We start from the raw sequence: 19,329 nt of genomic DNA on the forward strand, positions 1-19,329 counted from the left end.
CAGGGGCCCTTAGTGGGTGCCGCTACAGGACCAGGGAGCTAACAACGGGCCCGTTATTAAAGGGGCCCGTTGTTAGCTCCCTCCCAATTCTCATAGGGCCTCATTACAACCCAGGCGTCAAGGGGTTAACAGCGCCGGAAAAGATGTCAGCGCCGTTAAACCCTTACCGCCTTACCGGAAGGAACCCGCAAAGAGACTTTCGAGGTAATTATGGTTCCGCAATTTGCGGTACCGTAATTACTGGCTTCCCCATTCCCATTGAGCCCTATGGCGGCAAAAATGGGAATGGGGAAAGGCCAATGGTGAATGGGGAATTACCACTCCGCCAACCTTGGAATGGGGCGGTAATTCCGCCATTCACCATGGCGGAGTTGGTAAAATACCAGTGGTAATAGCGCCATGGTTAACGCCATGGTCGTAATGAGGCCCATTGAGCCCTATGGGGGCTCGAATGGGAAAGGGGATGGGTTCCCTGAATGGGGAAATACCGGGTCCTCCAAGGTTGGAATAGTCCACTAAGCCCCCATTCAGGGAACCCGGTATCCGGTATGGGGGTTGCAATGGCACTAATAGCACCATGGCTACCTCCATACTCGTAATGACCCCCATTGCCTTAATTCTTTACTCCTTCGGGCATAATTTGTACCAAATAATGATATTCTCCAGGAAGAATATTCTTAAACGTTGAAAGTGTTTTCTTTGGCCTAGGGCAGAACTTCACTCATTGTTGCATACATTAAGGTGTTAAACCACAGTCCTTGCGAGATGATTCATAGATGCCCAACCAGTTAACTTTAAAATGACATTCTCTACGCATCAGAACATTGTTTACTTATTACTTCACTCGATTGACTGTATGATCTTCTGAACATATGCAATGACTCCGGCAGACATATTTATTTTAATCAAACATTGAGCCTTCTCCTATCTCTTCCTAATCTTCACGTCTAGTACGTATCCATGGGATGTCCCCTCCTGCCGCAGGCAGATGACTCCACCCCATAATATGTACACCCACATGGGGATCTCAAACAGAGCTAATGTCGTGTACTTTAGTTTACCGACTTTGGATACAAGAGACCTGGTGCCTGATCCTGGGTTGCATACTTGACCATGTTTGATCCGGGGCAAGTAACTATCAATCTTTCCCAAAGTTCCCATACCTGGTGGAGTTGGGGCACTAGGAAATTAGCAAATTGGTGGCGTGAAGCACCATTAAAATAACTGGACCTAACACTATATTACAGTCCTCGAATGTTGGTCCTTCTGCCTTTTGGGTCTCACTCTCGGACCCAACCCTGAAACTTGTCTCGGAACCTGCAGGCACTATTTAGGTCAGTCAGGTGACATGTTTAGCTGTTTATAAAACCTATTATATTTATCGAAGCATGTCTCTAGTCCTGTGGTCTTCATATGATTGTCCACTTGAATCACAAAGTTCAAATAATAAAAGTATGAATGCTGGACAGGAATTAATGGGGAGTAGGCTAAACAAATAGCCTATGCTTTATGGTTTCAAGGACTACATCCATTGAGATAAAGGAAACAAATTAGATGTTACAGAGAAAGTAATTTGAGGATTTAATGATGAGTTACAGTTCATGATGTGGGGTTGTCATGAGTATTAACGCCCCCACCATGTGGTGTGAGCCTGGAGTAAAGCTGAGGAAGCATAATGAGTCTTAAGGGCCATTAGCACCTTCATTCCTTAAGGGCCCCTTAATTCCTTAACATCTGCTGACCACTAATGATATTAGCAATGAGAGAAAACGTTTCCCTGGTGCAAAAGTGTCTTGAAAGTACATATTTTGCACTAGATACATTTTCTCTAATGCTTATGCCAGGAATAATTGCACTTGTCATGGGGCACATGTTTTCCACTATGGCCCCAATGTTTTTCCACTAAGGTTAATGCTTGGCATTTGCACTGGTGCAACGTTTCTATCATATGGCCCCAGAAGTAAAGTGTCAAGGCTGAGGAAAGCAACGTCATTATGCCCTATAGTCATTTATGTGTATGCTTGTGAAGAGTGGATGCAGATATGGAAATGCTTGTCTGTACTGAGGTATGTTGTCTACTACAGAGAGATAATAGTTTTTTTTCTTCATTTTCCTGCATTGAATGAATGGTCTTTGATTCATTATTGATTTATTCAATATTTTTGTATTAACTGAATAAATAAATTTGATATTTTTGTAAATCGTGTCCTCTGGATCTTTCTTTTCTGTTACTTAACCTTTGTATTTCCTCAATCCAGAGAGTGGGGATTCCTGTTCTTCAGTTTTTTGTTACATTTCCTAAAGCTCCATCATTGGAAATAGTTTCCACAGCAATGGCCCCTATCTTGAGAATGCTCAGCCTTCCAACATATTGCCAGTGATGCAAAATAACCGAGGCTCTCACCTCGAAGCCAGCATACAGTAAGGTAGGCAGAGGAATGCACTGACTCCAGGTAAGGGGGTCATCATTCCAATAATACCTTTAACATGAATCTAGTGCTCATGAAATATCAGCTGGGGCTTCCAGTAGAAAATTATGGTTAAAGGCTCTGCCTCAAAACCCAGAGATGTGTCAGTTATCATAAGCTACACAACCATAACTCGCGCCCGCCACCACAGTTCACTGATAAGACAAACAGCCAGTAGATGAAAGATGACATCACAAATCAAATCAGCCATTGCAATCCCTCCTCCCCAAGAGCCACCACCACCACCAGCTGGAGGACCTACACAACAAAAGAAGAGCAATACTTCAAAAGACAATCAAGAAGACAAGGAAGATGAGGTCGAAGAAGTGCCTACCTCTAACACCCAGAATCATGAATATGGCAGTTCTTTACCACTGTTGGAAATGTACCAAAGGCTAAAGCTACCAAAGTGAAATGCACTGAATACAACATTGTACTCAGTCGCGCACGACCTAGACAGTGCTCCTATGGGACCTCCTCCATGCGAAGCCACACCAAATCTACCCACTGCAATGCTCTCAGAAAGGTTGTTCCTTTCTTAGCAGGTACTAGGCTGCTTTCCTCTACCTCATCTTCCTCAACCAATACTGTAACCACACAGCCTACTTCTGTGGGACAAAAAATCCCACCAGCTAACTTGCAAGCAATAAAAGAGGCTGTTGAGCAATAGCTTTTGCAAACAGTGCTCTGTAAATACTGCACACACCACTCAACAGGAGGGAACAATTTCGAAGTGCTTTTGAAGCTGCAATCAAGGAGCATGAGAAACAATGCCCCCTGCCTTAGATTTAACACACACACAACACCTTCCCCTGTCCACCTACCCCTCGATATGTGTAGTTGGCGCGCCATCCCTCATTTCCCTCCCCACCTTACTTTCTGGCCTCTGCTGCAAAATAAATATTTAAAAAATAAAAACACATAAAAAAGGTTCCTTTAGGAACCACCTTTCAGAGTTAAAAAATAGAACTAAAAAAAAAGCTTATAGACTCCATCTTCTTTACTTTTTTCAGTTAAGTAGTTAGATTCAATAAGGTTCTCCAACAACATTCTCATTTGCATTTTCTACTATTGTTAAAGGGAATTCATATCGTGCCTCCTTCCTCATACATATTGGCCTAAGCCGAGTCGCTCTGCGAAGAAAACCTCATTGCAAAGTTCCGATTTTAGATCGACTTCACCGCTATTTTAGGTTCATCCGTCATTTTGATTTCTGTTTAAATGTAACTCTGTGTCGTTCTAAAATGGTGGACAGTGTTTTCCGCTTGTAACCGAGCCTTCCCGAACTTTGCACTATAGTTGATGGTTAGTTGATTCGTTGGCCGAATGTTTAGGCTGAGTAAAGAGATCTTGTCCCATGCCTGACTTGTAGTCTAAGGATTGTCTGCACCAATAAGTCTGTTACACGGACATACATCGAACACAATGTTAAGCAAACATCGAACGTGGACACTGGCTGAATTGCATTGTGAGGGACATGTGCTAAGGCTTACTGCTAAACCTGGGAATACACTATTGCCATTGTAACCTGGTTGTATGTGACTCAAAGATAATCCATGTGCATATTGCCGCACAAGCCATAAGTGAACTCGGCACAAACTCTAGACCATGGATTATTAACTTGCAGAGGGGCTGGACATTATTACTCAAAATGTATAAAATGCACGAATGTCTATATGTCCAGTACCTCTCACTTCTCACACTGAAGAGCTGGTATTCGCTGTGATGTACAGAAGGCCAGATAGCTATCTGTATCTGTTTTGTTTCTTGGTAACTGCTCAGTAATAGAATAAAGATCTGTGAATCTTTATAAGCCCGTGTTTGGTGTATTTCCTTTTGTGGTAATCATCCTCGATATTTCCTTGCTTTTACAGATGGCGCCCGAATAGGGACCCTCAAGATTTATGCCATCTCGTTGAAGGTTGACGCGGCTATTGGACCGGGATTGGACGCTGAAAAAGGGGGCCCCTTTCGTGGATGAGAAGCGATACCTCAACAGTACTGCATGACCCGATCCCTGGACGGTGAGCCCGCGGTCCGAGACGGCATCTTGACGAGGGTCCATATATCGAGGCAGGCAAATTTGCCAAAATCACCAACCTCGTGGGTCCTTTGAGTCCTTAGAAATCCGATCGGACCTCCTTAGTACTTTGATCAGATGAGTCCTGACCTGATTCTTAAGTATCCTGATAATTTGTTTTGACGTATTGCACTTGCAAGTATAATTATTGACCAGGTAACACCAGTAATCGGATATGCCTGGGAAATTGTCTGCCTGCTTCAGGGCGTTATTCCTCAATGACAGACAATCTTTGGAATTTGGCCGACCGGCGCCAATGGAGGGGTCGCCGGCATGTACTATGTACTGTAAGTAGGGCATTGGTAGTATAGTGTTTAATGATATTTGGCACAGACAAACTAGACATGCTTCCGAACTTCAGTGGCCAACCAATGTAGTTTTGAAATTCCTCGTATTGAATATTTAGAATCTATATTATTAAAGAAAAAGGCTAGACCTGCCGCATTTGATGTATTACAGAATTGGAAAAAAGAAGCTATGCAGCAACTTAAAAGTAGGGAAAAATATGCGCTCCGTCATATGTCCAATGCTGAAAAAGCGTTGTTGTATGATCCAAATAAACAGTCTGAGTCAGTTAGGAATATGGATAGGGCTTTTTCACTAGGTATTCAGAAAATGTATCCGTCTAAAGACTTTCATGTATCCGATGAGTTGATTGATATACTTCTAAATTAACGAAGGCCTGGTGCCACTGCACCACCTCCGTATGTTCCTATTCCTGCTGTTTTGCCTCTTCCTGCTGTTATTCCTCCTCCCGTAGTTCTTCCTGCTCCTCCTATCGCTCCTCTTAATGTTCCTCTTCTTCCGGCTGTTGTTCCTCCTCTTATTGTTGTTCCTCCACCTGCTCCTCCACCGTTGCCTGCTGTTACGGGTTTGGTGGGTTCGCCTACTGCACCAGTGATAGCACCTTTGTTACCAAATATACGAGATTTGTCTACTCTCTCTCTTCCAAGTGGTCCTGTACCACTTGTAGGCGATAAGGGAGCGGGATCAAAGATTGTAACTCGTAATACTGTGTCTCAAAGAGAAAGCGTGAATTGACTGCATGGGCTAGACAGTGCATGGAGAAGGGTGAACAAGCTGATGTTTTTGCCACACTCTCTAACTTAGATAATGTTCCTGAGAAAAACGTTTTTATTGAAGGATTGAGAATTCATTTATGTATAATGTGGAACAGACTAGATGATATAGATCTCCCACAAGGGTTGAGGGATCTGAATGTTTTAGCATATTCAAGAGATACTGCGAAGAAAGTATATGAGCATGTCGAAAAGGTTTTTGAGTATAGAAGGGAGTTGGAAAGGTTACGGAATGAAGATATTGATGGTGATAGTTTGGACGCTATGTTTGTACAGAAACGGTTCCTTCCTTGTCGTAAGTCGATAAATGAGGAAACACGAATTTGCAAAAAAGATGCGATTAGCGGGATTTCAGATATGTCGATAACTCCAGTAGAAGTATATGACACGTATAGTCCGTAAATGCCAGAAATGCAAAGGAAAGTGATACAGGTAACCTGCAGGATGAATGCATAAAAAGAAAGATTTGTTGTCCCGCAGAATTATTGAATATCTAAAAGAGAGCTTTTTCATTTGACACTCCTTTAGCTGCTTTAGCGCTCGATTTAGCTCTGTTGCTCAGTAAGCGTTCAGAGTTGCCTACTTCTCAGTTGCCTATGAGAGAAGTTCCTCCGACATTTGTCCCAAAAGTTGAGATTCCAGCAAATCCTGCAACGGGTGCACCTGCTCAGGATATTCCTGCACATTATGTGTCACAGTTCGTTCACGTCCCGTTCTCAAGACAGGAAGTGAACACCATTAAACAATCCATTCCCGATATTAGAAAGAATCCGAGAGGGTTCTACAAAGAGATAGAGTCTGTCTTGCAGTCATCAGTAATTACCTTGAGCGATATTCATTTGTTATTTCCCGTGCTCCTACCTGTTGGTTTGTGGAAACAAATTAGGACTGTTTAGGACAATGTACCTGGGTCAGGCGATACATGGGTAAATATAGTTTGATTAGATAGAGAAAGGCCAGTTGGCGAGAGATCACCACAGGTAATACTGACTTTGCATGATATAGTAGTTACAAAATTGAAAACTATAATTCCTGAAAGAAGGATTGTTCGGGACAAACTTACAGCCTGTGTCCAAGGGAAGTCTGAGGGTGCTACCGAATTCTTTAATCAGTTCGAACAAGTGTTCTCAGATCACAGTGGACAATATTTGAGCACAGAGTCTGGAAAACGACTTTTTGTGGACACATTTGTGCGTGGACTGTTGCCTGACATCCAGTCGCAAATTGTGTCTTCAGAGAGCGCTTGGCAAGCTAAATCTCAGTCTGAAGTATTGCATATGGCTCAGTACTATGCGAACCGTGTCAATAACGAAAAAGAAAGAATTGAAAAGAGAAAGGGAGACCTGAAAACTAAAGTTCTATTGCAACAAATTGTTAGAGGCCCTAGAGGGGGTAATTCGCAATTTAGGGGACAGTATGTTCCACAGGGAAATTCGCCGTTGGGTCCTGCAAACGTGAACCAGTGTGCTTATTGCAGACAAGAGGGTCATTGGCATGCACAATGCCCGATCCTCCAGTAGAGGTCGAAGAGCAGAGCATTTGGTAACATGGGTAGACGATCCAGAGGCCGCTCTGCAGCAGGGGGTCATGGTAGAAGTCAGTTTTCACAAAATTTGCAACCTTTTTCGCAGGTTAATCAGGCATCGAGTGTGGATAATAGAAACATTTTTGCTCATCCTTCTGCTGCTTACCTCTCTGAAGAACTTCTTTTTGATGACATTCTGTTTTGCTAGGATTGCCCGAAGCAGGGTTTGGAACCAACGCCTATTCCCGTTAATCAGAAAGGTCCCTACGTTGAGATGATAGTGGGAAATAGGAAACATCTATTTTTGGTAGTTACAGGAGCACAGAAGTGTTCCATTGACCATTCACGGGTTCCAAACATTCCACTGTCAGGGCAAACCAATGTTTCTGTAGGGTTTTCTGGTACGCCAGTAGTCTGTCCGGTTTCTTCGCCGGTACCGATTACATTGGGTCCATTCACGGACCACTGTCCATTTGTTTTGATTACGAATTGTGGCGCGAATTTGTTGGGGTTGAATCTGTTGAAGGAATTAAATGCAGTAATTCATTGTTTGACGATTTCACCGCAGCAACTTTCTGTCTTTCAGTACTTTCAGTACTTGACTAGACCTTTGCCGCCGGAATTCAGTGATGGTTCGGAATGTGGAATGTTTGTGGGCAATTGATGATAATGATGATGGTGTTCTACAAATTGAGACTGTTAAGATCATTTTGAAATATGGAATAAAATTGCCACGTATTCCCCAGTATAAGATTTTGGTCAATGGTGAGCAAGCTTTGAAATGCATAGTCTCTGATTTTGTGCATCGTGGGGTAATTGAAGAAATTGCAGGTAGTTTGTGCAATAGTCCGATTTTGCCCGTGTACAAAAAAGGCGATAATGCAATTCCTTTTCATTTCATTATTGATTTATGTGCCATTAATAAGATTGTTGCTCCACAATTTCCCATTGTGCCTGATGTGACGACAATATTGCCCATGATTCCGGCTTCTGCTACTTACTTTAGTGTTGTGAATCTTAAGAATGCTTTCTTTAGCATTCCTATACACAAGGATAGTAGATATCTGTTCGCGTTCACCTTAGGGGGACGCTCGTTTACCTTTACCCATGCGCCGCAAGGTTACACGGAAAGTCCTAGCATCTATAGTAGTGCTTTGAAAGAGCAGCTTGATACACTCGAGTGGCCCACCACTTGTACACTGCTCCAATATGTAGACGATCTACTTTTAGCTGCTGAATCAGATAGTGCCTGTAAGGAGGCACCGTGTTGTTGCTTATTCACCTAGCAAAACATGGACACAAAGTTTCACTCAAAAAGTTTCAGTATTGTCGACAGGAGGTCGCCTATTTAGGCTATCTCCTGTCAAAGGAGGGAAGAAGGTTGACGTCTGAGCGGATAAAAATCATTTCTAGCATGTCTGTCCGAAATACACAGAAGGAAGTCAGAGCCTTGATAGGAATGGCTTCTTACTGTAGGCAGTGGATCCCCAACTTCTCATTAACGATTAAACCAATGTTGGCTTTGACAAAGAAGGGCATTTCTTTGCCATTGCCATGGAACTTGGAACACCAGCAAGCGTTTGATCTGCTCATGACTGCACGGTGCTTGGCACCGGTTTTGGGCACACCAAATTATGAAAAGTCCTTCGTGTTGTATGTGCATGAACGTGATGGATGTGCTTTGGTTGTATTAACGCAGGAACACGGAAGGAACAATAGGCTGTGCGGCTACTTTTCTTCCGTCCCTGATCCTGTTGCATGCACTTTTCCAAGATGTTTGAGAGCTGTCGTTGCTGCTGCTACGTCTGTAAAACAGAGCAGGGAATGGTCCTAGGCCATTCTTTAACCCTGATGGTACCTCACTCTGTAGATGTTCTATTAAACAGAACACAAACGCAACACCTCACCTCCGCACGATTAACGAGATACGAATTGATCTTGTTTTCTCCGCACATTAAAATACAGAGGTGTTGCATCCTGAATCCGGCTGAACTTTTACCTTTCCCGCAAGGTACTGCTTGCAGTGACGAAGCGTCACATGACTGCCTTTACACCACAGAGCAAGAGATAAAAGGCAGAATCGATTTAAAAGATACTCCTTTGAACAATCCACAAGGGGAGCTATTTTGTGATGGCTCCTGTTTCAAACTTCCAGATGGTACATCCACGGCTGCTTATGCAGTCACCACATTGAGCACGGTTGTGGAAACCAAAAGAATCACGCATAACTCCGTGCAGGCCGCAGAGATTATAGCATTGACCCGAGCTTGTGAACTTTCCAAAGGGCTTACCATAAATGTATATCTGAGGCTTGTGGAATCTGCTTAGATCACATGCTGTGCATAGGCCGACATCTAGTGGAAGCTGCAGAGTATTACAGTTTGTTTTTTGAAATGTGAAAATGGGCGTCGACACAGGGTGTGCTAGTAATACTATCCCTACTGTGACGTCCACTGTACCCATGATCCCTCATGCGTGTGGGACCATCACATTGTTTTTTTCCGCCATACTTGACGGAAGCATTCCGTGGAGTTCCCTGGCTTTCAGCCATATTTTGCAAAAAATCAATAATTATTCCCTGTTTCTTCCACTCCCACTTCGAATCATCGAGGTTCGAAGTTCGACGCTGGCCCGGAGCAGAAACAACCGTTGAGAGCTGCACGACAGACTTTGGGCCTCGGAAGGCTGCTGGCCTCGGCCTGGGCCTTGGAAGCCCTCTGGCCTCGGCCCTGCAAGTAGGGAGAGTGGGGGGAGGTAACATACTCTACACTCGTATATATTTTCCTACACACACTAGCCTGCTGCCACAGGGTGCGTATGGAGGGTACCCCTTTCAAATTCTTCCCCAAGTGCAACCGCAAGTATCCTTTGGTTGACAAACACACCACCTGTAACCTCTGCTTGCCAAGGGACCACCCCAAGGTAAACTGCAGAGCATGTAGCGGGTTCCAGGCTAAGACACTTAAGGACCGCTCGACCAATTGTTGGGCCCATCACACCAGGCAACGCGAGGCCATGGAAGTGGAGGGCACCTTCAGTGATGGCAGCGACACCCAAGCGCAAGTCCCTGACCTCGGAAGGCTATCCAGCAGGGCAGTTATGGGGAACACACCTGGCGACACGAGCGCTACCCACACCACTTCCACACCTAAGCACTTGAAGTCCAACCGAGACTCAATGCGTGTGCCGAGTTCTCGGAAAGAGGCACACAAAGAGCGGTCCACCGAATCGGTGTCCTCTGGGTGTTCTCGGTCAAGATCGCCTCACGACACCAGGCAACCATCCACAGTTGCCAAAAGTGCCTCACCCACCAAAGTCATGGAGGTACGCTTGTCAGAAGATGAAGCCGACCGCCATCCCCAGGCTGCTCACCAAGAGTCGGCATCAGCAAACATTTCGGCGGCTGCTTCCGAATCGCGACGCCCTCAGTCTAAGGAAAGGGACACTACTCCCGAAGTCATAGAAGGGGAACTCTCTCAAGAAAGGGTCATTCCCAGCTCCAAAGAATGGACCAATGAGGATATAGACAGGGTTATACTAAAATACTAAATACTAAATGTCTAGAATGTCCTCCCTAGCAGACTTCTACTCCAAGAACCCAGAACACTTCCTCTCCTATACCCCTGATGGTGCTACTCTCTCAGGGTCTAGGACCCGCAGCCCCCTGGTAAGAAACCTCGTTTTAATACCCCAATGCAAGGTCGGTCTTCAAACCCTTTTTACATCCAGCCTTACGCCCAGTATAGTGAGGATCCACTACAGGATGAAGATCCAAACTTGGTAACGTTGGACGACCAAACTGGGGTGGACTATTATGGGGATGACGAGGACCAAGAGGAGGAGGAAGATGACCCAGAAGTCTACAGAATAGACTCCCCGGTAGGCAAAGAACCTCAAGTTACCGACTCTCCAGTCAACAACTAGCCCATCCTAAATGAGGTCTTGACTAGAGCGGCAGAACACTTCCACATAGATACTCAAGGGGCACAGGAAGAGAGAGACTTTGCTGAGGAACTAGTAGGAGAAAAGAAACCTATTGCTCAGGCCATTCCAATTCTCAAGTCCATTCAATGGAGAATTGATCCTTCCCTAATCAATCCTAACCTCACCAGGGCAGTAAACCCCAGAGTCGAGAAATTGTTCAGGGCTGCCCAATCAGACCCGCTTTACATAATGGGGCAACTGAAGCCAGACTCCTTGGTAGTTACTAATACCCGGAAGAGGGCGGGAACACCTCTATCAGCATCTGAGGTTCCCCCCGACAAGCAGAGCAAGAAAATCTACGGGTTGGGAAGGAAGGTAGCCTCCACTTCCGCTTACCAGGCAAGGATTGCCAAATCCACCACTCTGCTGGCTAGTTACAACTGCCACCAGTGGGAGCAAGTAGCTGCCCTCATCGACTCCGCACCGGAACCCTTAAAGGGCCAGTTGGCCCAGGTTGCGTCGGAGGGGAGAGCCGTGTCCGGTTGCATCCTTAAGGCAACCTTTGATGCCGCAGATAACGCCGGCAGGCTAATATCAGAGAGCACTGTCATTAAGAGGCATGCTTGGTTAAGACAGTCAGGGTTTAAACCCGAGACACAAGCATCCCTAGTCGACATGCCGGTGGAGCCTAATCTACTGTTTGGCAGAAGACGCATTAAAGAATGCCAAAGATGAGTATGAGACTCTGAAATCCCTGGGACTGTTGACCAACAAGCCCCCTAATCAAAGAGGCATAAGTAATTTTCTTCGCCCACACGTCCAAAATTCACAAAGAGGCTCCAACTATTCACAGGGGCAGGGTACTTCATGGGGTAACAACCAGCAGTCTACCCAGAGTTACAGAACAGGAAACAAGAGGGGCTGTGGTAAGGGTAGAGGCAGCCCCAGCAGAGGCGGCACGCCTCCCGCAAAACAGTGACGCCGCGTTCAGGGTCCCTTCTCATGCATCCCCAGTAGGGGGACACATTACCAACTTCACCCAAGCTTGGGAAGGGATCACATCAGACATATGGGTGCTGTCCACAGTGTCCGCAGGATACTGCATAGAACTACTCGAGCGTCCCCGAAACCACTCTCCACATCAAAAAATACATTCCTCAGACCACCAGAAGATCCTCCACGAGGAGATTGTCAATCTTCTGGCAAAGGTCGCGATAGAACCCGTCCCGGGCAACCAGGTAAACAAAGGTATTTATTCAACTTACTTCATTGTGCCAAAAAAAGATCTGACAATGTGCCCAGTATTAGACTTACGCCCTGCAAACGTATGTCAAGCCCCAAAAGTTTCTCATGACTAGTCTCCCAGAGGTAATCTCCCTCCTAAAAAAGGGGGATTACATGGCAACATTGGACATGAAAGATGCCTATTTTCATATTTCCATGTTCCCAGCGTACAGAAGATTCTTGCGCTTCAAGGTGGACAGTCAGCACTACCAGTTCAAGGTGCTGCCCTTCGGTATAGCCTCGGCTCCAAGGGCATTCACCAAGGTACTGGCGGTGGCAGTGGCACACCTACGCAGGGAGGCAATCCCAGTGTACCCTTACCTAGACGACTGGCTCATCACAGGGGAGACCCCAGTAATTTGCAGATCAAACATTCAAAGAACAATCAACCTCCTCTTCAAATGGGGAATTCTTCATAAACAAGAAAAAATCAAGCCTGGTGCCAAGCACCTCCAAAAGTTCCTAGGAGCTGTCCTAAACACACAAGAGGGATTGGTCTTTCCATCAGAGGAAAGAATTCGGAATCTACTACTCCAAATTCCTCTATATCAGCCCAGACGCCAGATAAGGGTGCGCAAAGCGATGCGTTTGCTAGGCATGATGGCGTCATGTATTTACCTGGTCCCCCACGCGCGCCTGTGCATGCGACCCATGCAAGAACGGTTGTCGAAACAGTGGTCTCAGGCAAGTGGTCAGTGGGATGATCTAGTGTTCGTTTCGCCAACACTTGTACTAAGTCTTCACTGGTGGACAAGAAAGAAACTGTCAAAGGGGAAACCCTTTTACGATCCAGGGGTACAGGCTGTAGTCACTACGGACGCATCCCTGTCAGGGTGGGGAGCACACCTCCTTCACCACACGGCTCATGGTCTCTTGTCTCACACAGTGGCCAAGAATCATATCAATCTGCTAGAGCTTCTGGCAGTAATCAGAGTGCTTCAAGCGTTCGAGCCCCACCTGTTGAACCTGTCAGTGCAGATCCTGACAGACAGCACAACAGCGATGTTTTACCTAAACAACAGGGAGGGACTCGTTCGCCAAATCTGTCCAAGTTTGCCCAGAAAATCTGAAAATGGGCACTAAGACGGAACATTTACCTGTCCTCTCAACATGTTCCATGGGATCTCAATTCACTAGCGGACGCTTTGACCAGAGATCCCCTCCCAAGAGAACACGAATGATGTTTACTCAGAGAACTCATAGAAAACATTTTCTCACAGTGGGGTTACCCCACAACAGACCTATTCAACACAAGCGAAAACAGGCAATGCCCAGGATTCGCATCCAGATTCCCCCAGCCAGACTCCAAGGAGAACGCCCTGTGGATGAACTGGTCAGGGATGTTTGCCTAAGCTTTTCCATCAACCCCTCTCATGAGGAAGGTGGTCAACAAGATGCATAGGGAATCTATGACGCTCATCCTAGTTGCTTCCATGTTGGCGAGGCAACCGTGGTTCCCCCACCTACGCAGACTAGCAGTGTGCAAACCCATCAGACTCCCGTGCTGGTACAACCTGCTGTCCCAGCACCAAGGTCAAACAGTGCATCCTCAACCCAGCTCAATGAACCTGGCAGCATGGCTCCTGAAGTCTTAGAGTTTGGACATCTCAACTTACCACAGAGATGTATGGACATCCTAAAGGAATCTAGGAAACCTAACAGGAGGCACTGTTACTTTGATAAATGGAAAAGATGTGTTATCTGGTGCCAGAATAAGCAAATCAACCCAGTTGATTGCACTCCTTCCAATATTGTCACTTACATGCTCCACCTGCTGGATGCAGGCCTGGTATTTAACTCACTATAGGTACATCTGGCAGCGCTTTCAGCCTACACCACTTCCCACAACAAGATTTCGGGGTGGAAAGTATCATTGGTTAAAGCCTTCATGCAAGGGGTAAAGAGACTCCACCCTCCAATTTCAAACCCACCACCTGGTTGGGACCTTAATGTGGTGCTTGCTAAACTCATGGACCCCCATTTGAACCCATGCATAAAGCCAGTCTCAAACACCTCACCTATAAAACTGCCTTCTTAGTAGCCATTACATCCATAAGAAGGGTCAGTGAAATTCAGGCTCTGTCAGTGCAGGATCCTTTCTTTACTGTTCATGAGGATAAACTGGTTCTACGAACACACCCTAGGTTCTCACCTAAGTTTATTTCTAAATTCCACGTTAATCAGTCCATTGAGCTTCCGCCCTTCTTCCAAGAACCCAAAAGCTCTGCTGAGGTGAAACTACACACTCTAGATGTGCGAAGAACAGTCCTCTACTATGTAGACAAGACCAGACCGCTAAGGAAAACAGACCAACTGTTTGTCTCCGTAGCTACAGCCAGAGAAGGAGATCGGGTCTCTAAAGGTGCCATCTCCAAATGGATAGTCAATTGTATCCAACTATGTTACTCCCTTTCTGAAAAGACTCTGCCTTTTACGCCAAGAGCCCACTCTACAAGAGGCATTGGGGCCACTCTGATTTTCATTGCAAATGTACCCCTTGACACCACTTGCAAAGCAGCTACTTGGAGCTCTATTCACACTTTTACTCAGCATTACTGCATTGACACTCATTCCAAGACGGATATTCAAGTGGGACAAGTGGTTCTAAGACATCAGTTTGCTCAGAATACCTTCTCACATCCCACCTCCTTCTTCTAACACTGCTCGCTAATCTATGCACAGCATGTGATCTAAGCAGATTCCACAAGCCTCAGAAGGGATACATTACTCACCATAATCGTATTTATGATGCTTGTATCTGCTTAGATTCACATGCGACCCGCCCTTCCTCCCCTCTGAGAGAAGGCGCATGGATGCTTGTAGTCTTATCTTCCTATCTATCTGCTTGGATAATCTGTACTCACTCTACATCTCGTGCTACCTCGTATCAGATAAAATACAATCTGAGGGTCCTACACGCGTGAGGGATCATGGGTACAGTGGACGTCACACTAGGGATAGTATTACTGGCACGCCCTGTGTCGACGCCCGTTTTCTAATACTCCGCAGCTTCCACTAGATGTCAGCCTATGCACAGAATGTGAATCTAAGCAGATACAAGCATCAGAAATACGATTACAGTGAGTAATGTATCCCATACTGACAGCCAGTATGCCTTTGGGGTGGTTCACAACTTCGGTAGACTTTGGGCAGAACAAGGTTTCTTGACCTCACATGGCACTAAAATCCAGTACGGCTCCTTGATAGTACGGTTACTCTCAACGCTTGCACTCCCCACTCAGTTAGCAATCATGAAATGCACAGCACATCAGAAAATCATAGATAATGTGGTAAAAGGGAACGCTTTTGCTGACCAGATAGCCAAACAGACTGCCACTCACCTCTATTCAGAAACGTATACTTCAAGGGAAGCCACAAATGTATGCACTTTGGATGAGGGTATCGAAGCTGTGAAAAGTATTCAAGGTGATGCCACGTTAGAGGAATCTAAGAAATGGGCTGAGGGTTTGGAAAGATTGGATGATGATGGGTGTTGGGTGGACAAGTTAGAAGGGAAATGGTTGTTGCCGGATGCGTACATTACAATGATGGCCGCTATGGCTCATGGTCCCACCCATATCTGTGCACGGAAGGTTACCAAAATGTTGCTAAATGTCTGGGTGAATGATAAAATCTCCAAAGTAGCTGAATGTTTTGTTCAGAGTTGCATGATCTGTCTGCAGCATAATATGGGAAAGGGCACATCGACTCCTAGGGGTAGTTTTGGTCCACCTTCTGTCCTCTTTGAGGTCATACATTTGGATTTCATTGAAATGGGGCGTAGCAACAATTACAAGTATGTACTAGTGGTTATCTGCGCCTTTAGTAAATGGGTTGAAGCCTTTCCTGTTAAAGATGCCACAGCAATGACAACGGTGAAGACCATGCTGAAGGAATAATTTCCTAGGTTTGGTTTGCCAAGAGTCATCTGATCGGACAATGGTTCACATTTTATCGCTGCTGTAATTCTGCAGATATGCGCGGGATTACAGATCGATAAACGGTTCCATTCGGCTAGACATTCTCAAAGTGCTGGTTTGGTAGAGAGACACAACGGCATCATCAAGAACAAGCTCGCTAAGACGTGTGCCGGCACCAAACTGAAATGGCCGGACGCCTTACCGATCGTGTTATTATCAATGAGAACAACCCCTCAAACTAAGACTGGGCTCTCCCCATTCAAGGTGGTCATGGGTAGGCCAGCTAACATTTGGAACCTCCCCAAACCCTGATCTTTGCGTGACATTGAACATGTACTTCTTTCTGATTACTGTGGCCAGTTAACAAAAAATCTGTATTTGATTTATCAACAGGTGCGAGAAGACCTCCCTGTCAAGTACGAGGGCCCAGGCCATTGCATACGGCTTGGCAGCTGAGTGTTAGTCAAGTCATTTGAAAGAGCATCCTGCCTCGCACCTCGTTGGCGGGGCCCACATCAAGTTCTCTTGGTCTCACAGACCGCAGTGCGAGTGGCAGGGCGGAAGCACTAGAAACACGCATACACATCAAGAGGATTCCCTTCCCTTTGCCCCACGATACAGAAGACACAGATACCCTCACCTGCGCTGTAACCAACAATCACGTAACATCAAGCAGCATCGAGAGTGTGTTGGAGACTCTCCCTGAGCCCGTGGGGCCTGGGGAAACAGCCGCTTTATCTACACACTCTCCAACAGATCCTTTTGCACCATAGTTAAATCCTGTTTCAAATCCTGTCTCGAATTCGCAGCATGGAGAGTGTGTTGGAGACTCTCCCTGAGCCCGTGGGGCCTGGGGAAACAGCCGCTTTATCTACACACTCTCCAACCGATCCTTTTGCACCATTGTTAAATCCTGTTTCAAATCCTGTCTCGAATTCGCCACTTCCATCAGGAAGCAACAACATATTGTTTGCAGATCATTCAGTACCAGGAATCATAAGGTACGATCTGTGCCCGAGGAGTTAGACTTACTGCACGGTTCGAGTGTGCCATCAAGGAAAAATCATCGGAGGGCTTGTCTTTTTGGTCCGTTCTTTTGCACGTAACGGAATTCTGTTGGCTACGGTTTGGGAAGGACTAAGAAAACGCGCGATCAGGAGATCACCAGCAAACAGACTTTGGAGTATTCGTTTGAAGAAACAATGCCTGCAACCGCTCCCACTCGTACGGAATAGATAAGAGACTGTGTGACCAACCGTAGTAATGAACAATCAAATGCGTGGGCCCCGAAAACGTATTGTTGTCTTGTGATTATGTTAACTGGTTTCACAATAGTAATTGGTTTAGGATTTTGGTATTTGGAAGAAGTACATCCGCTTGAGAATTTGTTACCCACTGAAAATGTACCTACTATCTCTACACCCTTTGTGCATCTGCACACTCTATCTCCTAGAGACTCTCAGCAAAGACAGAGTTACCATAAAAATACTTTATTACTCATCATGAATGTCACACATGCCATTTTTAACAAATCTAATTGTTGGGTCTGCTCGCATTTACCGCAGCACAGGGATAAGGGGCTGGGCTGGTATATTCATCCTTTACCTTTAACTACTGCATGCTATGCTTCTTTAAGGACACTATTCTTTGGCCGATGGAACGATAGCATCTCGGGGAACTTTGATGGAACTAATTTGAATGATTTTGAGAAATGTGTTCTAACGCCCCTGGGATGCTCATTCTTTGCGAATAGGAGCAAGCTTAATGTTGCTCTTATTAGGCCTCCTGATAGACTGTCTCGTCCTTTTCAATCTTTAATCTCCTTCAAGATGGCTCCTATAGGCAATAGGGATGCCACGCCACCTTCCTACACTGTTAACCACAGCCCCGATTCAGTTTCTTTCTGCATACAGAGGAATGGTACTTAGTCAATGGGTGATTTCAAGGGTGTGCCAACGTTGCGAATTTGACTAGTTTGCGGTAATGTAGCTTTCCCATGGTTACCTAGGGATTGGCAGGGAACCTGTTATTTAGGGATTCTGTTACCCGGGTATTTATAGTAAGCACGGTAGAAATCTCTATGGCTCGTCCAAGGCGGGACGAGAATGGCGATACTTCAGCACAAGTTCTGGGTGACGTAGCTAAATCCTTCGTACCATTTTGGGGGCAAATATTGAACTCTGAGGATATTAGAAGACTAGCGAGAGTACTGGAGAGGACCATCAACCGGATCACTGACATACTCTATAACATGACTTTAGAACAAAAAGCGATAAGGTTAGTGGCACTTCAGAACCGGATGGAGTTAGACGTCATCCTGGCTGACCGTGGTGGAGTATGTAAATTAGTGGGGTCCGCTTGTTGTGTTTTCGCGCCAGATTCCTCCCCAACCATCTTTAAGGCAATACAAAATCTGCACGTCCTTTGTTCAGAAGTGCATGTTCCCGAGGGAAACTGGGATCTTAGCGCTTGGTTCTGAGACTTCTTGCGATCTTGGAGATGGAAGCTACTTTCAGTCTTGCTGATCATTTTGGGTATTCTGTTGTTTTTCTGTTGTTGTGTACAGTGTCTTCCTGGCATATGCTCGCTGTTAGGAGGATGTTGTGCACAAGCTGTGGAAACATTAGGACACAAGGTACGCGCCCCTGAGAAAATGACCAACAAATTTATGTTAAAGGAAATCTTTGTTTCTGACCTCATTGTGATCAATATCTCTGATAGCGATTTAGGATTTATGGACATTGAGACGTGGAGTTACTCGTAAAGTGACTAGACGTAGTTTAGCGCTTGGATTAGGCCAAAAGGAAGGTTTGTAAAACATGAATTCATATTGTGCCTCTATTCTCGTATATATTAGCCTAATCCCAGTCCGCCATTTTGATTTCTGTTTAAATGTAACTCTGTGTTCTAAAATGGTGGACAGTGTTTTCCGCTTGTAACCGGGCCTTCCCAAACTTTGCACTATAGTTAATGGTTAGACTGTCCGTTGGCCGAATGTTTAGGCTGAGTAAAGAGACCTTGTCCCTTGCTTGACTTGTAGTCTAAGGAT

The 19,329-nt window shown here is 45.5% G+C and overlaps 1 protein-coding gene across 2 annotated transcripts in view; it reads left to right on the top strand.

Annotated features, from left to right (window-relative positions):
• SLC6A6 (solute carrier family 6 member 6) overlaps positions 1–19,329 on the top strand; it is a 466,708-nt gene that overhangs the window by 134,872 nt on the left and 312,507 nt on the right. The window lies entirely within an intron of this gene.

The sequence above is a fragment of the Ambystoma mexicanum genome, chromosome 2p (genome assembly GCF_040938575.1).
Source record: "Ambystoma mexicanum isolate Mex_15411 chromosome 2p, UKY_AmexF1_1, whole genome shotgun sequence".
NCBI lineage: Eukaryota > Metazoa > Chordata > Amphibia > Caudata > Ambystomatidae > Ambystoma > Ambystoma mexicanum.